Genomic DNA, 23,774 nt, shown 5'->3' on the forward strand with positions numbered 1-23,774 from the left:
CTAGATGAACATTTGCAAAGGTGTTTTGACAAACTCCAGTTCACTGGCAATCAAAAGTTGCAACAGGTCCCCAAACTCTAGCCTGGACACAGTGAAAGAGGGCAGCGCAGTCCCATGGTGTAACGGTTAGTACTCCAGCTCATCTCAGGCCAGGTCTACACTAGGAAATTAGGCTGGTATGACTGTCACTCAGGGTAAAAAAACCACATCCTCGAGTGATGCAGTTAAACCAACCTAACCCCCCGGGGTAGACAGCACTAAGTGAACAGGAGATGGATTAACTACACTGATGGGAGAAGCCCTCCCATGGACTTAGTGACATCTTTCCTGAAGCACTACAGTGGTGTACCTGCAGGGTTTTAAGCATAGACCTGCCCTCAGTGGGACCTGTATGTTTCACAGCTGGGGGGCAGGGAGAGAGACTGAGTGGGGAGAGGTTGCTGGGCTGTGCAGCATCCCTGAATATGGGGCCTCCTCTTGGCCAGACTTCAGTCCACGCTGGATCTGCTCTGGGAACCACAAGGAAATTTCTGGTTGAGTGGATGAGAGCTCTGAGATTAGACCCCTGCTGCCCATGTGCCGGCCAGCTGGGCAGTACTACAGGGGAACAAATACCAGGGTCTGTGTATTTGAGTTTCACACACTGAGAATCAGGAGGTGTTTGGAGACCTTCATTTCCCCCCTGTGCTCTGTACCCAGCCCCCTCCTGGCCAGCCCAGGCCAGTGGGGAGTGGAGGGTCCATGGCTTGGCAGAACTACATTGTTCTCGAGGGGAGCCAAACTCCTGAAAATCCAAGAAGGAATCAGCATTGCACAAATTCACACTGCAAGTTTATTGCAATGGGAATAAGCACACTGACATCTGCCCTGGCAATGGAGGGGAGCAGGGATGGGGGAAGCTAAAAGAAATGCACAGAGAGAGCACTGAGATGTTGGAGAGTGGGTAAGAGCAGGGAGGGGTCTGAAGTGAGCAGAAAGACTTTCCCTAAAACTTTGCCAAGTTCTAAGGCTACTCAGCGATTAGCCCATACAGGAGCCACTGGCCTCATCAGCTCCCACCATTTCAGAGTCAATGTAGACCGGAGGTGCAGGTTGGGCCATGTGTTTTAGAAGCCAGAGCATTATCTGGGCCTGCCACAGTCTTTCCCTATGATAGAATATGTTGTAGTCTCATTTTCCAGCACCCGAGGAATCTTTAAAACAAAAATAAAATCCTATTATTCATGTAATAACCCCAAACCCCTACAGCTAGAGAATGACACCATAGCAGAAAAGTCCTTTGAAGGGAGCTTCGGGCAAAGCAGCTAGTCAGAATATGGAGAAACAATTTTCCAAAAAGTATGTGGATTTATTTGCAGCTCACTGGTTTCAAAAGGAGCTGGTTTTTCTTTTTGCACAATTTGCCATTAATTTTTTATCAGAATTCTCAACAAATGTTATCAAAATCATTATAATTGTTTATTTTATTGAAAACCCAGTTCTCAGTAAACAATTTTAGTGACTGCTTTTGATATAAATGTGCACCAAATTTTTGCATACAGAATAGAAAATTTCAAAAGAATCCTGCAATTTTAATGGAAATTTTCATTTCAGACAAAAAGCTCACTTTTCTACAAAAAATTATTTTGTTTGAAAAATTTCAATCAGCTCTCAGTAGAGAGGCAGGAGCAGGTAGAGCTAGAAAACTGGGCAGGAGGAGAGAGAAATCTTGTCCTTTTCATGGATAGTTAAAAGCAATAATTGCAGTGGCAGAAGTTCTGGGCTGGACGCAGGAATCGCTGGGTGAGAATTTGCAGGAGTGCAGAGCAGGGGTCCTTTCTGCATTACAATCTCTGTGGCTGCTCCCTACGCCCAGCAGGGCAGAGAGAGGGATGCTAATCCGAGCTCACACCCCCAGCGCTGGGGGCAGCCCTGCTGCGCTCCAGCATTGGACAGTGTCTCATGGCACAAATTCTTGCTGGGATGCCCCAGATCCTGAACCTGAAATTCACAATCAAGATTCAACCAACATCGTGACTCACCCTGGCTGTGCTGAACTCGCCGATGGTGGCATCTGGGGAGAGAATTAGCAGAGAGCAGGAGGGTAAGTGCTGCTCCCTGGGAGAGTCACCCGCATCTCCTCCCCCAGGCATGCAGCACCCGCTGGAAACACCCACCCAGCCCCCCATCCTCTCCCATCCCCACACAGCCAGTGTCACGAAGGGGCCAGGGCCAGGAGAAAGGCTATCATGGCTGGGGATGACTTGCTGTGTCTCTCCAGCACCTCCAGGGCCTAGGAGAGGGGGAGGGGCCATTCCCACCTCAGCAAAGGAGTCTGCGAGCTGCTGTGATTCTCGGGTGGGCCCAGCTGCTCCAGGCACCTGTGTTCAGCTCAGTACCATGCTGTGCTTTGTGGGTGTCTCAGTTCATGCCCCACCTCACAGCAGCCTGCTGAACGCTAGTACAAGGGGGGGGCAGAGGACGTGCAGGGCCAACTCTGCCCCCACATGAGCCGACACCTCCTGCCCCTTACCCTTCTCCAGCAGCAGGGTCCCCCTGGGGATATCAGTGGATCTAAACTCTAGTTCTCCACCTACTTACACAGTCCCTAGTGCCACCCACGCTCATGGAGTTATTCTCCCAACCGCTCCCGGTGCAGTCGGACTGTGTTATACAGGAGGTCAGACTTGGTGATCACAATGGTCCCTTCTAAACTTGGAGTCTATGAAAAAGCTCATTAAGTTGTTTGCCACCATAACTCCGATTGGGGGCTGTACAGAACCTCATCTCTCTGACAATTAGAAACCTGGTTTCCAGCCTCAGTTTATTCATGGCTAGTTTATTGCCATTTATTCTTGTGCCAACATTATCCTTTAGCTGAAATAGGACAGCCCCTCCATGTTCCTGATCATCCCCATAGCTCTTCTCTGCACCTGTTCCTGTTTGAATTCATCTTGCTTGAACATGGGTGACCAGAATGGTGCACAGCATTCCAGAGGAGGTCGTACCAGTGCCTTGCACAATGGCATTAATACTCCCTATCTCTACTGGAAATACTTTGCCTGGGATCACATTTGCCTTTTTTATAGCCGCAGCATATTGGCAGCTCATAGTCGTCCTGTGGTTGACCAAAACATTTGGTTATTTCTCCTCTTCTGTCACTTTCTACCGATAAGCCCCAGCTTGTAGCAGAAATTCTTGTTATTAGACCCTAAGTTAACATTTTTTACTCTTGAATTTCATCCCATTCCATTACATAGAATCATAGAATCATAGAATATCAGGGTTGGAAGGGACCCCAGAAGGTCATCTAGTCCAACCCCCTGCTCAAAGCAGGACCAAGTCCCAGTTAAATCATCCCAGCCAGGGCTTTGTCAAGCCTGACCTTAAAAACCTCTAAGGAAGGAGATTCTACCACCTCCCTAGGTAACGCATTCCAGTGTTTCACCACCCTCTTAGTGAAAAAGTTTTTCCTAATATCCAATCTAAACCTCCCCCATTGCAACTTGAGACCATTACTCCTCGTTCTGTCATCTGCTACCATTGAGAACAGTCTAGAGCCATCCTCTTTGAAACCCCCTTTCAGGTAGTTGAAAGCAGCTATCAAATCCCCCCTCATTCTTCTCTTCTGCAGACTAAACAATCCCAGCTCCCTCAGCCTCTCCTCATAAGTCATGTGCTCTAGACCCCTAATCATTTTCGTTGCCCTTCGTTGTACTCTTTCCAATTTATCCACATCCTTCCTGTAGTGTGGGGCCCAAAACTGGACACAGTACTCCAGATGAGGCCTCACCAGTGTCGAATAGAGGGGAACGATCACGTCCCTCGATCTGCTCGCTATGCCCCTACTTATACATCCCAAAATGCCATTGGCCTTCTTGGCAACAAGGGCACACTGCTGACTCATATCCAGCTTCTCGTCCACTGTCACCCCTAGGTCCTTTTCCGCAGAACTGCTGCCGAGCCATTCGGTCCCTAGTCTGTAGCGGTGCATTGGATTCTTCCATCCTAAGTGCAGGACCCTGCATTTATCCTTATTGAACCTCATTAGATTTCTTTTGGCCCAATCCTCCAATTTGTCTAGGTCCTTCTGTATCCTATCCCTCCCCTCCAGCGTATCTACCACTCCTCCCAGTTTAGTATCATCCGCAAATTTGCTGAGAGTGCAATCCACACCATCATCCAGATCTTCCTATATCGTATTCCAATCTTCCTCTGCATTGATGATGCCTCCCATCTTCGTGTCATCAGCAAATTTCATTTGCACCCTCCTACTTTTTGTGCCAAGATCAGCCATAAAAATATTAAATAATTGAAGTGGGATTTTTTTTCCAAAAAAATCAACCCCCTGAAAATCAAAATATTTCAGTTCTGAAATCCCACCACTGTCGCTCTTGGGAGTTACAGTTTGGTATCCTCATGCTTCCATTCTCTTCTATTGTGGGGGCTCCCCATCTGGATTTTATACACCATGATGTACTGTGATCATGGCAATCCCAGGATGCACCTAGAAGGGAGTCCATGGTGCATCATGAGAGATGCAGTCCAACCACAGAACCAGTGCACAGAGGAGAATGAAAGCATGAGATACATGAAGTACAACTCCCATGTTGCACTACGTTGGGACCAAAATAGTTCTAATTTTTATTTTTCCCCCCAAAATGCTAATTTTGATGATAAAATTTCCCATAAAAAAAAATTCTGACAAGCTCAGTTCTGAAATACCAGGATGGGACTGAAGTTCAGCCATTGTTTTGATTTTTAGGTAGATCGTATTCAACCCAGATGCAACCAATAAGGAATAAAAGTTAGAGATCAACGTGCCATCTGACAGTTCTCGTAGCTCCAGCCCCAGGCAAATAATATGAACCACCAGCAGCTGGCAAGGAATGACCAGGGACAACACTGACAATGGGAAATCAGTAGCTCTTAGACTTCACAGTCGCTGACCCCTAGAACTCACTGAACTCTCCTCGTCTGGTTTTAAAGATACTTCATGTTCTGCAAGCTGCTGGCAAGGCAATGTGACTAGCACACTGACCACCCGTATGACTCGTATGATGATCCATACCCCATGCATCGGGGAGGGCACTGGGCCTTACCCATCCAGAACTGAAAAGGGAAAAAGGCAGGTTCTTACACTGAATCAGATCATCTGTGCCCATATTCTCAGTGCTTCTGCTTAGATCATGTTCCCTGTGGAAAGCAAGAGTGAAATACATCAGTGTAGCTGGGAATTTCTCTGTGTTTATGCCGCACACCTGCCTTCAGGCAGTGAGGTGTGCAAAGGGGTCACTCTCTCTGGGTAACTGTTTCTCAGTCTGGATTATGGCGACCACAACTGGCACTGACATAAGAATAGCCATACTCGGTCAAACCAACAGTCCATCTAGCCCCTTATCCTGTCTTCTAGCAGCGGCCAATGCCAGGTGCTTCAGAGGGAATAGAACAGGTCAATTATCCAGTGATCCATATCCTACCATCCAATCACACCATATGGCAGTCAGAGACTTAGCCATCCTCGCTAATTATGGACAAATTGGAGAGAGTCCAGAGAAGAGCAACCAAAATGATTAAAGGTCTAGAAAACATGGTCTATGAGGGAAGATTGAAAGAACTGGGTTTGTTTAATCTGGAGAAGAGAAGAATGAGAGTGGACATCATAATAGTTCTCAAATACCTAAAAGGTTGTTACAAGGAGGAGGGACAAAAATTATTCTCCTTAACCTCTGAGGATAGGACAAGAAGCAATGTGCTTAAATTACAGCAAGGGACATTTAGGCTGGACATTAGGAAAAACTTCCTGTCAGGGTGGTTAAGCACTGGAATAACTTGCCTAGGAAGGTTGTGGAATCTCCATCATTGGAGATTTTTAAGAAAAGGTTAGACAAACACCTGGCAGGGATGGTCTAAATGATACTGTTCCTGCCATGAGTGCAGGGGACTGGACTTGATGACCTCTCGAGGTCCCTTCCAGTCCTATGATTCTATGGATTTGTCCTCCGTGACCTTTTCTAATTCTGTTTTGAACCCAGTTACACCCGACGCCAAGAGAAAAACAGGGCAATCCCAATTCAGCATAAGAATCATAGAAATGCAGGGCTGGGAAGGACCTCAAGAGGTCTAGCCCATCCCCCCACACTGAAGCAGCAGTAAGTATCCCTAGACCCTCCCTGTCAGGTGTTTGTTTAACCTGCGAGAGTTGGAAAACTTTTCCTAATAGCTAATTTTCACTTACTACAGATTAAACTAATTACTTCTTCTCCTGCCCTTGATGGACATGAAAAGCAATGATCACCATCCTCTTTATAGCATGCCCAGTTTTTAACCTTTCCTCATAGGTCAAATTTTCTAAACATTTATTTTTCCATTGTCGTTGCACTCCTCTGCACTTTCTCCAGTTTGTCCACATCTTTCCTAACATGTATTGCCCAAAACTGGATACACCAGCTGAAATCAGACCAGTGTTGGGTAGAGCAGGACAGGTACCACTCCCCGCCCCGCCCATGTTTTATATTATGACTCTCGCGGTTAATACACCCCAGCATGACATTAGCTTTTTTCACAACTGCATCATTGTTGACTCATAGCCAATGTGTGATCTACTATAACTCCCAGGTCCATTTCTGCAGTGCTACCACCACTTCATCCCCATTGTGTAGTTGTGCATTTGATTTTTCCCTGCTCAGTTATTGAATTCTCCTTTTTATCAAGGTCATTTTAAGTTCTCATTCTGTCTCCAAGGCGCTTGCAACCCCACCCAGCTTGGTGTCATCCCCAAAATTTATAAGCATACTTTCCACTCCATCATCCAAGTCATTAGTGATGATAGAGAATAGTTCTGGACACAGGACAGACCCCTGTGGGATGCTACTAAATATACCCTCCTTGTTTAACAGTGAACCATTGATAAGTACTCATTGACTAAGATTTCTAAACCAGCTGGGCATAAATTTTATAGTAATTACATCTAAACCACATTTCCCTAGTTTATATAGAGAATGTTGGGTGGGACTGTGTTAAAAGCTTTATCAGACTCAAGCTATTTCATGTCTACTATTTCCCCCATCCATTAGGCTAGAAACCCTGTCAAAAAAGGAAATTAGGCTGATTTGTTCTTGACAAATCCATATTGGCTATTTCTTGTAACCTGTTATCCTTGATAAGCTTACAAATTGATTGATCAATAATTTGTTCCAGTATCTTTGCACATATCAAAGTCAGACTGGCTGGTCTATACTTCCCTGGATTCTCTTTGCCCCCCTTTTAAAAGACTGGTGCTATAGTTGCCATTCTTCAGTCCTCCAGAACCTCACATGTGCTCCAGGAGTACTCAAGAATAAATGCTAGTGGTTCCAAGATGGCTCCAGCCAGTTCCTTAAGTATCCTAGGATGAATTTCATCAGGCCCTGACAACTTTAATACATCTAATTTATCTACATATTCCTTAACTTGCTCTGTCCCTGTTCTGGCTTGTGTTCCTTCCCCGTTATTGTTAATATTAATCGTGTTAAGCATCTGGCCACAATTAATTTTTATTAGCGAAGACTGGAAATCACTGCCATGACATTCACCAGGGCAGCTGAGCCCTCAGTTTCCTTCCCCACCCCATCCATTCCCATCTCCATTCATCACACACTAAGGAATTATTGTTTCCTACCTTTCATGGAGCTGTTTAGGCGCAACTAAAACAAAAAGGAAAAAAAAGATTTTTGGAAAGCCCCCCCTCCATGCCTGACAAAGAGATTGAGTCAGCAATGCTGTGACTAGGGACAGGACTCTGCACCATGGTTAGTGTGGGCTTTTCAAAGGTTCTGAAGAGATTGGGAGGCCCAGTTCCCAAATTAAAAAGAGTCCAAAACCCCAAAGCAGGTTTGACAAATTGTGGCATGAATGTAGCTGCACGTCTACCTTCAATGGACCAAACACAGCTCATTTTAGCCACCTGGTTATTATTAGTATTAGTATTTATATTATGGTGTCACTTCTCAGCCAGAAAGGAGAGTAGAATTTACCCAGTCTATCAACAGCTGATCACTACTCTCTCCATCCATCTGTATTGCCTTTGGAACCCAGTAGTGACTAGGCATTTTGCATAAAATATACCAAAGCATGTAAATCAATTAGGAGGCTAAGCCATGTCGCCAACCCCAGATGTTCAAAAATCATGTCTCAGGTGCCAAAAATCATGAGATTTTTAAAAAAAAATAAACATTTTTGTAAATTATTCTTTGGTTTCTCAGCCTTAATTGGACTCAGGTCACATTTTAAAGGTTTTCTCTGCAACCACAAAGGGATAGACACTTCCTTTTAAAAAAAAAAGTTGAGATTCTCACACAATTTATTGATTCCACCATCAGGGACTATTAGGAAAACACCAAGTACCATGAGAATCACAATTAGTGGTGAGCGAATAGTTGATTATTCAGTGCAGGGTCCGAACTGAAAAAACACGTCCCCAACCCCAAAAACTCAAATTAACTTTTTCAGTTTTCCTTGACAAAACGGAAAAAAAATTGTTTGAACTGAACAAAACATTTAATTCAACCCGAAAAAATTTGGAGTGTTTTTTTTTTTCATTTCTGGTCATTTTGGGATATTTTTCCTCCTTTTTTTAATTTAGCTAAATTTCTAGATGAAACTGTGTCAAAGGGAAACATGAAAAGGTTTCATTTGAAACAGTCAAAACAAACTGCTTCAATTTAAAAAAAAAAGTTGCTTCCAGTTGAAGGTTTTTTATTGAATTTGAACCAGATTTATAAATACCTGTACCCCAAAAATGCATTTTTGGGCAAACTGCTATTTGCAAAAAAAAAAAAAAAAAAAATTGCCCAGAGCTACTCAAGGTAAAATTGCAAGAGACGGCAACTTTACCAGAGCCTCTGTCAAGGTTCCTTCCCCACTCTGAACTCTAGGGTACAGATGTGGGGACCTGCATGTAAGACCCCCTAAGCTTATTCTTACCAGCTTAGGTTAAAACTTCCCCAAGGTACAAACTATTTTACCTTTTGCCCTTGGACTTTATTGCTGCCACCATCAAGCATCTAACCAATATATAACAGGGAAAGAGCCCCCTTGGAAAAGTCTTTCCCCCCAGAATCCTCCCCAAACCCTACACCCCCTTTCCTGGAGAAGGCTTGATAAAAATCCTCACCAATTTGTATAAGTGAACACAGACCCAAACCCTTGGATCTTAAGAACAATGAAAAAGCAATCAGGTTCTTAAAAGAAGAATTTTAACTGAAGAAAAAAGTAAAAGAATCACCTCTGTAAAATCAGGATGGTAAATACCTTACAGGGTAATCAGATTCAAAACATAGAGAATCCCTGTAAGCTAAACCTTAAGTTACAAAAAGATACAAAAACAGGAATATACATTCCATTCAGCACAGCTTATTTTATCAGCCATTTAAACAAAACAAGAAGAAAAGGAGTACCCGTGGCACCTTAGAGACTAACAAATTTATTAGAGCATAAGCTTTTGTGAGCTACAGCTCACTTCATCGGATGCATTTGGTGGAAAAAGCAGAGGAGAGATTTATATATCTACACACACACAGAGAGAGAGAGAGAGAGAACATGAAAACAGAATCTAACACATATCTAGCTAGATTACTTACTAAGTTCTAAGACTCCATTCCTGTTCTGTTCCCGGCAAAAGCAACACACAGACAGAGAGAGCCTTTGTTTCTTCCCCCTCCCCCCAGCTTTGAAAGTATCTTGTCTCCTCATTGGTAATTTTGGTCAGGTGCCAGCGAGGCTATCCTAACTTCTTAACCCTTTACAGGTGAAAGGGTTTTTCCTCTGGCCAGGAGGGATTTTAAAGGTGTTTACCCTTCCCTTTATATTTATGACAGCCCCATTGAAATTATCACTTTAAACTCACCTCCCAAAGCTTTCACTGGAACTTTGGTTCTTTGGAAAATGTTCCTGTTCATCTCCCATTGGCTGACAAGGCTACCTGATTGTCAGGAGCCCAGGTGGTGAGCAGTCTAGCCTAGTGGTAGGAGCAGGAATCAGGCTTACTGGGTGGAATGAGGGTCAGAATTGGAGTGAGAAATGCCAGAGCCCAGGATTGAGGAAGATATGGAACCAGGAATCAGAGCCGAAGGTCAGAACATTACCTACCTTTTTTCATCAGAAGATAAGTCACTGGAACCAGAATCAGACAGGAACCAACTGCAGTACCAACTGCAATGCCCAATATAATCTCTAGTCGCAATCCTGGGGAAAAGAAATAAACATGAAGAGACCTGTTCTGGCAGAGAACCAAGACTATAGGTCTCACTCCCCAAGGAGTCTTCTGAGTTATCAGTGAATAGTGCATACAAATGCTGTAATCATATGTTTGTGCTCTCTCTCCCTGCCAAACTGACCCCCAAATGATGCAGCTGTTGTGTTTCAAAACATCCAGATAAGTTATATATATATATAAAAAAACATATTACTATATTTCTTAGAATCCAGAACCTTAAATTACAAAGAAACAAAAACAGAGAGAGAGAAAGCAAGCTGTTCCCTAAGGCAAAGAGGCTCAACTCACTCAACTTTGCTCCCCACTGGCTCGTGGCAGACTGACTACTGCTAGACCCAGTTTGCACACTTTCCTACAGAGCTCCCAGCCTGCAAGCAGGACCAGGCAACCCCCCTGTAGTTGAATATGAAAGCTTACAATTGTAACATGTTTTTCCATACCCCAAATCAGCAAAGATCATAGAATATCAGGGTTGGAAGGACCTCAAGAGGTCATCTAGTCCAACCCCCTGCTCAAAGCAGGACCAATCCCCAATTTTTGCCCCAGATCCCCAAATGGTGCCCTCAAGGATTGAACTCACAACCCTGGGTTTAGCAAGCCAATGCTCAAACCACTGAGCTATCCCTCACCCTCTAAAGCTGGATAAGGATGGAAGGAACCTCAGAACAAATACCCAGAAGAGCTAGGGCATTTCAGAGCCACACAGCAATTCAGCACCCATGAGAAAAATCAAAGTAATGGGAATAGATCCCTAGAGAGACCAAAAGGAGTGCCTACAGTTCAGGGGGGAGCGTATGGGGGGAGGAAGCATCGAGGGATGGATACAAGTGGCCTGGGGTTCAGAGGACACTGAATGTGACTGGATGATCCACACAGTTTCTCTCCCCACATTACAGCCCCATTTCCCTGTCCTAGACATATCCGTAGCACTGCTGGGCATTTTGGGACCCTAGGCCACTGACACCCCCCCCCACCGATGGAAGGTGCTAGACAGACCCTTGCTGGGGGAGACAGAGCATCCCTTGGGCCAACCATAATTGGGGCCCGCTATGCTAGGTGAAGTACAAATAGAGAAATAGATGGCCCCTGCCCAACAGTCCAGACAGACCCTCGGTGGAGGAAAGAGTAGGGTGCACCAGCAGAATGAGCAGTGTGATAGCAGCAAACAGCCTGTTGGTGCCCGGGTGGGGTTTTTGTTTTTGTTTTTTTGATGGGTTTAGTTAGGAGGGGGCTAGCAAAATGGAAAAAGTGAATGCTGCTATTTCAGCAGTGCGGGAGGCCCTTAAAGGGGCCAAAGATGCCCTGACTGGCTGGGTGTCAGTGGCCCCTAAAATGTGCCCTGCCCCTCACACAAGCCCTGGGAGATGCTGCCAGCTGTAATGGGGGGGAGCGGCTCTGGGGAGATACCAACGGTTAGAGTCTCTCTCAGCCCTGGCCACTCTTGTGTGTGCTGCTCCCCCCACACTCCCTGCTGTGGGGCAGGTTGGATGGGGGCTGCTCAAGGCCACGCCTAGAACAGGACACCCCCCTCCCATCTCTGAACATGAGGCACTCAGCATTCGGGCCTGATCCACAGCCCACTGTGGCTCGGACACTGAGGGGGAGATTTTGAAGAGCTCTAAACCCAATGTGCTCTCAGTGTGCTGAGCGCTGTGGAAATCAAGTCCGTGGTGAATACAGTCACTCACCTTCCAGAGGTGGAGTGTTCTCAGACTGGCCAGTGACTGGGCTGTCATCAGGGGAAGCCTTCCTGTCTTGGCAATAAACACAGGAAATATCACAGTGTCTTAGCTGGGAATAAATTCCTGTGGGGTCTGCATCTTACTATGTCTGAATACCTTTACATGTCTGGCTCCTGGCTCCCCTATAGCCAAAGCTCAACCTTTCAATACATGTGAAATTTACAAACTGCCCTGTCTTCACGACAGTTTTACCTTGTTAGTTAATTCTAGTGGAGAACACAGCTGTTTTCCTATTGAATGCACAGCTTCTGCAGCAGAAAATGACACAAAGACACCTGAGATGGTCGGGTGAGGCAGTGGTAGCACAGAATAACTTTCTAAATGCCTGATACCTGCCTGCTCACCTGTGACCTTCAGTTGCAAGGGGGCACTGAGATCAGAATTGGCCACCTGTTTTTTCTCATCCTTGTGCTGATACCCACAGGAATAGCGCCCTGCACTCATACTGGAGGTGTTAAGGAGCAATGTGTAACTATCTTGTCCTGGTTTGAATTTTTGGCTGGAAACCTCCACCATGTCTTTGCAGAAAATAACTTTGGTAACAAGAAAGTTTGGAAGATCTGCACATCGGGCTAAAACTGGGAACCCATCCGGAGCTGATGTCGTATTCAGGAAAAACTGAGGCGCGGGGAGATCTCCTGGAACAACAAAGAGACATGGACGCGTGTGCCTGAGAGGGGAATGACAGGGAGCTGAGTGTTATCTATCACTGAGATGAGAAAAGCAGTGACTGGTGAAAGGCTGTTCACATCGGAATTTACATTCATACACCAAGACGTATCAGACTTGCTTATTTAGTCTGTTTTATTTTGGATGGGTGTGAATTCCTGCTACGCTGGGCCAAATCCCCAGCTGCTCTAAACTGGCATCAAAGTGGAGTGGAGTGGAGTGGCATGGCATCTAAACTGGAGTCAATGGAGCCAGATCCCAGCTGGTGTAAATCAGCCACATCTCCTTTAGGGTCAATAGGACCAGAGCCCCAGTCTGTGTAACTCAGCCATAGCTCAGTGGCATCAATGGGGAAAATACCCAGCTGTTGTAAATTGGCCCCACTCCACTGGAGTCAACAAAGCTACACCCGCTTACACCATCTGAGACTCTGCCCCAAAACATTTCCTTTTTGTTAATGTTCATGGTCGCCCACTGTGAGTATTCATTCCTTAATTAACTGTGCAATGAACAGGATTTCAGGCAGGGATTTCACAGAAGGTTTCTCCCCTCCCATCTCCTCCCATTGCAATCTCCCTGGGGATTTTCTTCCTTGCTCTGCCATTCTTTTCCTTCCCATGTCTCTTGTGCTCACATACTCACCTGGGGAGCTGCAGAACTCCTGGCCTGTGACCCCAGCACCTGCACCAAACAGCAGAGATGGTGAGTAGCAGACAGGGCATCTCTAACAATAACTAGCCTGCACTGGGGAAATGCTAATATTGACATTTGAGCAAATAACTGTCAGAAAATCCAAGCAATCAGAGGCCCCTGTTCTGCAGTGAGATCCATGCTGGTGAAGGTTCCTCACACCCGATCTGACTCCAGGATCAGGGCTTTAACTGCGCCTTGCATACACTCACCACAGGATCACACAATGCTCACAGCAGTAAGAGACGCGCAGGGTTACACCATCCTGTCCTTCCCCACCCCCCGGCCATGGCCAGAGCAAAATATTCTCTCTCTCTCTCTCTGCCCCATCACCATAGCATGTAAGCACCAAACATTAATGGATTGGGTCTGGTGAGATGGGGAAGTATAATTATCCCTGCTGTTCCAGGTGGCACCTGAATCACAGAGTGATCTGGGGTCACAGTGGGACTCAGTGGCAGAGCCCCAACTTCACCCCAGATTTCTCGGGATCCCAGGTTGGGCATTAACAACAACCCCAGTTGCCTCCTCTTTCTCCAAACAATTTTGAGAAGTCCCAACCGATGGGGTCACAACCATGTGCAACGACAGACCTAACGGCTGGGTGCCAAAAACCTCCGTTCACTGAACTAGACCAATGAACATTCACTACTTAGAGTCTGAAGAACTTGGACTTTTGTAGACATTTCATATTCTGCTTGCACAACAGACAAATTTTAACAATTGTTATTGTAATTATTAAGTAATCTTAGTACTGCATTGAGGTAGCACCTGGAGATTCCACCTTATTGTGCCAGATGCTGAACACAGCCATAACTGGGTTTGGAAGAATGCAAACTTTATTTTTTATAATTTCAATGGCTAATATTAATGATTTAGGCATTTTTTTCCATTTTATCCATTTAAATGTTCACAGTTGTAGGAAATTATGGGGGCAGACAACTGGAGGCTCAGCCAATGATTGTTTAGTGACAATCAATGCTGAGACACAAAAACTGAAAGCTTGAGAGCTATTAAAGGACAAAATGTCAAGATCACAGGTCAAAATACACAAAGTAAAACACCCTTAAATCAAACTCCATACGCTCTCAGGCAGCACTTTTGTTTCTGTGCCCAGCTAGACATTTGCGTTATTGCTGATGGAAATATTGATTCATCGGTTTCTGAGTTTATATAGTAAAATAAAACTAAAAGTAAGGTAAACACTTACTGGCATGTACTGATAAAAATCTCATCCTTCCAAGCCTAAATCCTAATAAAAAGATAATCATTGCGCTAGAGAGTTTACAGTATAAATAAATGATGCATAACTTTAGCCCCTGGACCCTCACACAGTTGAGCACCTGCATATTTTATTCATGGGAGTCACCCTGTTATCTTCAACGGGATTACTCACAAGAGTAAAGTTATGTATGAGCACAAGTGATAGCAGGCGCAGGGTCTCAGTAGTTAGGGAGTGTTTTCTTTCCAAACTAGCAAAGCCAGAATTCCTCACTGGGGTACGGCCATGTCGAAAATGTGACATTTTAAACTTTATCCATTTAGTTCAAACTTCTTTGTAACAATATTTTTTTCTCACCTGTCTCTAAAACAATTGAACAGCTTTGTAATATTAATTAGGGGGCTCTTTGCAAAGTTTCCTAGTTGATGTAGAATATTCCCAGATTGCTTTTCAATATCACAGCCTTGCCACTGAAGGTCAGTGTCCGTATCCCCATTGTACAGATGGGGAAACAAAGGTTGGATGAAAAACTAGGAGAAGGGAGCAGGGGAAATGAGCAAACATTTTGTCTAAAATTTTCCCATTTATTTGCAAAGTTTAAAATATTCTCAAATTTTTGACCATGTCTAATCCCCCTTGTTTTCTGCAGACTTGATTAATTAATCTTCCCAGAATGTTTGATAACAAACAAAACACAATCAGTGCATGTGTGATAGGTCTCAATGCAGATACCAGTGGAAAGTCCCAGTTAGGAATATGACAAACTCTGGCTAGTTTTAGGGTAAGACTATAAAGCCTCCAGTAGAGTTTGAGGGTTTGACAAGAAGTCAATTGAAGTCAATGGAAAAAAAACTCTCCTTGACATCAATGATCAGACTGTAAAAAAAAAGAAAAAAAACCCTTTAATAAGAAAGAATCCCCCACAATTCCCTGGGAAACTCAGAAGATGGAGCATAGGAACATTTTCCAATATTTTACACCTTAATACATCAGAGTTTTTGAGTTTGAAACCTCAATAACATTCTTTTAATGTAGTTTATTTATGTGTATTATTAGTATTCTCTACTGCGGTGGCACCAAGCAGTGCCTGTTATAGACCAGGACCAATTGTGCTAGGGGCTGTACAAACACAGAACAAAAAGATGGCCCCTATCCCAAAGAGCTTACAATCCAAGTAAACTCAGAGGTTCTAATTTTCAAAGCTGTCTACAGGATTTGGATCCAAATTGCATAATATTTAATGGGAAATGGGTGTTTCAACAACTAGGCTGCTTTGAGGATATACTATATATATCATCCTATGACACCTTCACAAGGACACGTAGAGCAGAAGTTACAAACATAGGAAGACGATTGAAAAATCATGTCAGACATTGTAAGAAACTGCATGCCATGAATTTATCACCAGCTTTTCAGTCTGAGATTAAATAACTGCCCAAATCCTGGTGAAATAGCCCCGAGTAGCCCCCATTTCAAATATTTTTAATAATTCTGATCCCAGGCTGATCCCCGCATCCCCTCAGTCCAGGAAGACCCATAAACCTACATCTCTCCCTGCTCTCCACATCCAGAGACACCCCCTGCCTAAGCCTGTTGGCAGAGAGCTCCCCAAACCTACAGAGCAGCCACAGCAGGATCATGGGGAGTGGAAGATGGTGACCAAGCCAGGAGATTCTGCAGCAGTGTCTGGGCCTCCGAGGAGAACTCCCAAGGCTCAGTGCCTCTAGTTCCCTCCTCCCCAGGGAAGCAGAAGAGGAACTGGCGGGTTGTGGTCTCTTGTAGCATGTCTGGGAGCAGCCCTGACATGTGTATGGCCAGAGGGGCCCTCCCCTGTTGAGATGTGAGTGGAAACATTTTCCACCATTCCCTGCCCACCCCAGGCTGGTCTCTGTGTCTGTGATGGCTGAATGCGCTGGTTTTCCATTTACATTTCCCAGCACACACACTACTAGCCAGAGGTCAAGGCTGGTCTCACTCACAGGGAGCAGTCACCCCCACCTCACCCCCAGGCCAGTGCTCCAATGGGGACCCCATGGCTCACAGGTGGGGCAGTGACCTACACCAATAGTGTGAAATCCACGGACTTCAGCATCACAAACAGGGGCACTTTCCCAAGGACAATTTTTAGGATCATGAAATACTCAGACAGGACACAAAGGGGCATGTGATTGGCCTGAGCTGGTGCCTGTCCACACAGCTCTGGTCTCCGCAGCCTCTCAGGGACATTGTACCCAGAGCAGGAGCTTAGCACGTGGGAGACTTTACCAGCAAACACTGAGCAAGTGACATTAACATGAGCTCTGACTTCCAGTCCTGCTCTGATAGCATCAGCCCTCATCCACCGCTCTTCACTTCACACCCTCAGCCCAGCCCCCGAGCGACCCTCCAGGGACCATGTGTCCCTGTCACACAGAGCCTGTCCTGCTCAGCCCAGGCACACAGATCGGACACACACCATGTGACAACCTGCTATGTGCACGGAGGGAATGAAAACCTGGCTCATCGCAATGTTTGGGCATCCCCGGGAAAATGAGGACTGTGCTGCTACTACAGGACATGTGGCCCCTGTACAACACTCCCAGTGGCTGGGGGTGATACAGCAGCTGGGGATTGGGTGGCTTCAGGAAAGTCCTCGCCATGCCCCCATTCCCAAGCCACGCCCCCTCTCCAAGTTCAGAGTGATACACTAGGCAGGGATTGGCTGGGCAGAGGAATGTCCTGGCTCTGCCCCCTTTCCCAGGCCTCGCCCTATGCCAGTAGCTGGGTTGTGGCTAGTCCAGTTGACACATGCTGCTTCGAGCTTCTAGTACAGCTGGGGTCATGGGAACGGGGTCAGTGAGGGGCAAGGATCCTGCACTGCAAACACTTCTGATAATGCAGTGATCACAGATGGGGCGGGGCATGCAGCTCGGTCTCTGGGTCTGTACATAGCAGACAGGCAGGTCCCTACATGGGTCAGTAACCACAGCACCATCTATGTTAGTTTACAGGTAGCTCCTATCTTGTCTCTCTCTTCCATCTACTTTTGCTCGTTATATTTAGGAAACTTCTTTAAAATGTGCCTTAAAATTTTTCTTCCTGATAAGATGGTTGCTCAGCCTGGGCCCCATAGATCCATGGATACTGAGGCCAGAAGGAACCATTGTGTTCCTTTATTCTGACTCCCTGCATCACCCAGGCCAGAGAATCTCATCCACTGACCCCTACATCCCGCCCATAGCATGTGGTCGAGTTAGAGTGCGTTGTTTAGGCACAACTGTTAGGATAAAGATATTCAGGTCTGTCTGCAAAGGCCTATACTTTAAGAATTTAGGTGGATTCTTATCACTTAGCTAGTTATAGAGGTACAAAATAAGAATCAAAATTACAGTCTGCCTGTTTATAGGCCTTCTCTCACTATGATAATCTAAGGCCATGTTCTTAGGCTAAGATTTTTGGCTAAGTAGCAGAGGCAGCCATAAGCTGGGAAGCTAACGGTCACATCCTCATCAGTCACACTGAAATAAGGTGCTATTGGGCTGTTAGGAATACAATCCTGTCCTGATAATGCCCATCACCCCCAGAGAAAGGGAAGAGCCTAGAAGATGTAAAAAATGAAACTTAGTTTGATAGCATCCTGTCTGGCAAGAACTCACTTATCAATAGCAGGGATGTGAAATCCTTATTTCTTTGTTGTTCTATCACTGTAGTCTCCATTTCCCCATTATTTATCTGTATAATCTCTGTCTGGTTCTGTGATTGTTTGTCTTCTGTATAATTAATTTTGCTGGGTGTAAACTAATTAAGGTGGTGGGATATAATTGGTTAGATAATCATGTTACACTATGTTTGGATTGGTTAGTTAAATTTCAGTAAAACGATTGGTTAAGGTATTGCTAAGCAGAACTCAAATTTTACTATATCGTCTGCAGTCAATCAGGAAGAAAGGAGGGGAATGGGAACAGGGAATGGGGGTGCGGGAACCGGACTTATGTTTTGCTAAGATGGGGAATGGGAACAGGGACACAGGCAAGGCTGTGTGTTGTCAAAACTGGGAAGGGGAACGCTAAGGAAGGAAATTGGAATCATTGCTTGCTGAAAGTTCACCCCAATAAACATTAAATTGTTTGTACCTTTGGACTTCAGGTATTGTTCCTCTCTGTTCATGTGAAAAGGACCAGTGAAGTGAGCAGATGAAGGAATAAGCCCCTTAACAACAACCATTTTACTTACACACTCCAAGTGTTGGAGAATCCCCCATGTCATAAAATCATAAACACATAAAATCAGCACTGATAAAATCTGCAGAGGAAACAAAAACTGGGGGCACAGATAAATAATGACTAGGACAGGTCACTGATTCAGAGCCACCTAGATCATTTGGTAAACTGGGAGCAAGCAAGAAATATGTGTTTTAATGCAGCTAAGTGTAAGTATTGTGACAAAGTTCCTGCTCTACCTTGGTGGGTCTTGCACTTATTGGCAGATTTGCTCACGTTGGAGCTTCACTGCAGTCCTCAGCTTGGCCATTTTTCTGAATTCACAGTCCTGGTCAACTCTTCCTGAGTCTGACCAGGAGTTGGGAGGATTTGGGGGGAAGCCGGGGCCGCCCTCTACTCCAGGTTCCAGCCGAGGGCCCTGTGGAATGCAGCTGTCTAGAGAGCCTCCTGGAACAGCTGTGTGACAGCTACAACTCCCTGGGCTACTTCCCCATGGCCTCCTCCCAACACCTTCTTTATCCTCACCATAGGACCTTCCTCCTGGTGTCTGATAATGCTTGTACATCACCCTCACCTCCTAGTGCCTCTTGCTCCCAGCTCTGCGCGCGCACGCACGCACTTCAATGGGTACCCGCATGGCCCCACAGTATGCCAACATTTTTATGGCTGACTTAGAACAACGCTTCCTCAGCTCTCGTCCCCTAATGCCCCTACTCTATTTGCGCTACATTGATGACATCTTCATCATCTGGACCCATGGAAAAGAAGCTCTTGAGGAATTCCACCATGATTTCAACAATTTCCATCCCACCATCAACCTCAGCCTGGACCAGTCCACACAAGAGATCCACTTCCTGGACACTACAGTGCTAATAAGCGATGGTCACATAAACACCACCCTATATCGGAAACCTACTGACCGCTATTCCTATCTACATGCCTCTAGCTTTCATCCAGATCATACCACTCGATCCATTGTCTACAGCCAAGCGCTACGATATAACCGCATTTGCTCCAACCCCTCAGACAGAGACAAACACCTACAAGATCTCTATCATGCATTCCTACAACTACAATACCCACCTGCTGAAGTGAAGAAACAGATTGACAGAGCCAGAAGAGTACCCAGAAGTCACCTACTACAGGACAGGCCCAACAAAGAAAACAACAGAACGCCACTAGCCATCACCTTCAGCCCCCAACTAAAACCTCTCCAACGCATCATCAAGGATCTACAACCTATCCTGAAGGACGACCCATCACTCTCACAGATCTTGGGAGACAGACCAGTCCTTGCTTACAGACAGCCCCCCAATCTGAAGCAAATACTCACCAGCAACCACACACCACACAACAGAACCACTAACCCAGGAACCTATCCTTGCAACAAAGCCTGTTGCCAACTCTCTGCACATATCTATTCAGGGGATACCATCATAGGGCCTAATCACATCAGCCACACTATCAGAGGCTCGTTCACCTGCACATCTACCAATGTGATATATGCCATCATGTGCCAGCAATGCCCCTCTGCCATGTACATTGGCCAAACTGGACAGTCTCTACGTAAAAGAATGAATGGACACAAATCAGACGTCAAGAATTAGAACATTCAAAAACCAGTTGGAGAACACTTCAATCTCTCTGGTCACTCGATCACAGACCTAAGAGTGGCTATCCTTCAACAAAAAAGCTTCAAAAACAGACTCCAACGAGAGACTGCTGAATTGGAATTAATTTGCAAACTGGATACAATTAACTTAGGCTTGAATAGAGACTGGGAATGGATGAGTCATTACACAAAGTAAAACTATTTCCCCATGGTATTTCTCCCTCCCACCCCACCCCCCACTGTTCCTCTGATATTCTTGTTAACTGCTGGAATTAGCCTACCTTGCTTGTCACCATGAAAGGTTTTCCTCCTTTCCCCCCCCTGCTGCTGGTGATGGCTTATCTTAAGTGATCACTCTCCTTACAGTGTGTATGATAAACCCATTGTTTCATGTTCTCTGTGTGTGTGTATATAAATCTCTCCTCTGTTTTTTCCACCAAATGCATCCGATGAAGTGAGCTGTAGCTCACGAAAGCTTATGCTCTAATAAATTTGTTAGTCTCTAAGGTGCCACAAGTACTCCTTTTCTGTCTGAAAACTAGAACATTTCGAGTTCAGGTATTTCACACTCAGGCTTTCTAAAGCCAGGAAACCGAGCGAAGGGTCAAGCCTGTGCAACCTTAACTCTGCCCTCGTTGATTGATGCCCCAATACGCCCAGGCTCTGCCTTCTCCCTGTAGCAAAGAGGAGCTACAGGCACCCGCCCGCCGCTCACAGACTGAGCCTGCTCCACCCTAAGGACTCTGCCTCTGCTACATTTACACCCCTTCCCCCAGCCCCCCGCTCCTGCGCGCACAACGCCATTTAATGCTCAACTTTCCCTCACCCTTCAGCAAACCCACAGAGCAGCCCCACCCCCACCTCCCTGCTGACAGTCCCCGTGCCGAGAACACCCCCGAGCCCAGCAATTGGCACAGCCTGCACAGAGCAGTGCTGCACAGGGCAAACTGGGTCTCTCAAGTACAAACACCTCTTGGGCCTTTGCTCACCACCCTTACCCGATGGCTTTGGAGCCCATCACAGCCCTGCCACGCTTCTCAGACGAACCCCTCCACCATTCACACAGCCACACCTAGCGCAGGAAACACAGCCGGAGCACAGACCCATGGTTCCCAATGGCTGCCGCCAGCTCCCGGGGAGCAGAGGTGAGGTGCGTGTACGTTTACCTTAACTCTGCTTTTCCTGGGGATCACAATCTGAGCTTTGCTGGACTCAGTGCCCTGTCAGGGCAGGAGCTATCGCCGGGCACCTGAACCCTGCATTACCAGCGTGTTTTGTCAGTGACTGATCCAGAAGCAGCTCTCACAAGTGTGTCCTCCCCTGTTCTGTGCCGCTAAAGCAGCTTCGCTGCAGACACCCCCAGAGCAGGTGTTGTGTTCCCCTGTCATGGGGGAGAATTCCTGCTACTGTCAGCTACCGACTGGGGGAACTGGGGCAAGTGGCTTCATGTCCTTGTGCTGGTGAAATGGGAATAATTCTCCCCTGCCTGCCAAGGGTGTTGGGAGGGTGAAATCTGGGTATGAATGGGAGCAGCTGAGATGCTACAGTGGTGAGGGCACCTAGCTAGACACGGCTAAGGCAGAATGTCGTCTCCCTGTTCCAGAGAGAAAAGCAGCTTCAGTTGGGCAACCCGGACAAGCCAGGGCCTGCTGTAGCTCAGCCACAGAGCTGACCAGCCCGACAGACAAATAACGTGGTGAATTCATGTTACTGGGGCTGGGGCTTGAGCTGTGGGAAGTAAAACCTGGGTTTGGGCACGAGATGGCGATTTAACATGTGAGAACTCTGGAAAGGTCTATTGGGTTGCTAGGAGATGACATGGCACATTCATGCCAGTTTCAGCAGGTGGCCGAGGACAGTGGGAAAAGAGAATTGGGGGTTGATGGCTAAAGGTGGGGTTTTCCTGGGGTCCGGCTGAAGGTGCCAGAAATAGATGATCAGGACATCAGAGACTAGTCCCTGAGGGGGCTGTATGGTCCAGGATACTGGGAAGGTGGCACTGAGACCAAGTTCTGAGGACATAAGACCCAGGAGCTTCTGAGAAGAACGTCTGGCCTGGGATCTGCAGTGAGACTTTCCTGACTTGAGAGGGTAAAGAGGACACCCCTAGATGGACAGTCACTGAGTTCACTCCTGGATTTATGTGCAAGTAGTAAAGTAAGAGTTCATTAAACAAGCCTGGAGGGGAGCTGTGGTGAGTATTTGTTCCTGCTGTCGCCTTCAAAAACCACTTACCGTGTTTATCAGCGAGCGTCCCACTCCTGTGGCCAAGGGCCTGGGAATAAGGAAGCAGAGTGAGGCACAAGTAAAATTTCCCAGCATGACGCTCAGTAGTGGCAGGATTTACGTAAGCCCAAGGCCTAGGAAACCAGAGGTTATGACCGGTGGCTGTGCTGTACAATGAGCACTGGGACCACCAGAGGGTGAGGGATGGGAAAGGAGGAGCTAGGCCATGAGGAGAGGTGATTCCCTCTTCCTGGAGGTTGAAGATCAAATGCCTGAGCTCTATAAAGGAACAGGATGATCTGACCTGTCTGGATTCTGGTTCTGAGACAGTTACAAACTGGTTTGAGTACTGGCCTGCTAAACGCAGGGTTGTGAGCTCAATCCGTGAGGGGGTCATTTAGGGATCTGGGGCTGCTGCGATTCTCACCACTTCTCCCAGTGGTCCTGCCGCTGGGCCTCTGCCCGCTCTGAGTATGGACACAACTGGCTGGGTTTAGCTTGGCTTTAAGGGAGACTGAGAACAGCTAATGAGTCAGTTAATTAGGTCTAATCCTGTCAGGGTGTGCTGAGCCCCTCCTAGGAGGTATGTTCAGGGTCTGCTTTTTGGCATCCGCAGCTCCACCAATTACCATTGGAGCAATTTTACAAGGGTCTTGGTGGATTCTCCATCACTGGCAGTTGATGGTTGGTTTTCTAGCAGATCTGCTCTGTTCAACCAGGATTATTGTGGGGAAGCTCTAGACAATCACAATCATCCCTTTGGTCTTAGACTCTATGAATCTAGGAACCGTGTGCATCCATGCCAGCCCCAGCGAAGGCGCAGTGTTCAGTAGCCTCTAAGCACTGTCCCATAGAGCACAGCCCTGTATTGCCATCACGGTTAGCAACTGTAAAATGCTTCCAACTCTTTATTCCAACTCTCCTTTCTGCTGCACATTTGAATTCAGAGGCAAATGCTGTGAAATATGTTCTGTTTGCAGCAGGGTAATCCAAGAAACTGAGCTTCCCACTGACCCAGCAAGACAGCAGGATATATGCAGGATTTTACATTTTTATATGAACTTAGAGTTTTTCACTCTGTGCATGGGTCTGTTCTGGACTCTCCTACGAAATCTGAGAATGCAGCTCAATCACAAATTTACTGCCAACTGAATTTCTACTTTTGATCGTTGTTTGAATA

At 46.2% G+C, this 23,774-nt stretch overlaps 1 long non-coding RNA gene across 1 annotated transcript; it reads right to left on the bottom strand.

Moving 5' to 3' along the window:
* Nucleotides 1-1,488: 1,488 nt before the first annotated feature.
* Nucleotides 1,489-9,645, bottom strand: LOC119846957. Its single transcript, XR_005290035.2, has 3 exons — nucleotides 9,600-9,645; nucleotides 5,120-5,175; nucleotides 1,489-2,053 (listed from the first exon to the last, which is right to left on the bottom strand). It is a non-coding gene; the product is annotated as an uncharacterized LOC119846957 (long non-coding RNA).
* Nucleotides 9,646-23,774: the final 14,129 nt, after the last annotated feature.

This window comes from Dermochelys coriacea, chromosome 23 (genome assembly GCF_009764565.3).
Source record: "Dermochelys coriacea isolate rDerCor1 chromosome 23, rDerCor1.pri.v4, whole genome shotgun sequence".
Lineage (NCBI taxonomy): Eukaryota > Metazoa > Chordata > Testudines > Dermochelyidae > Dermochelys > Dermochelys coriacea.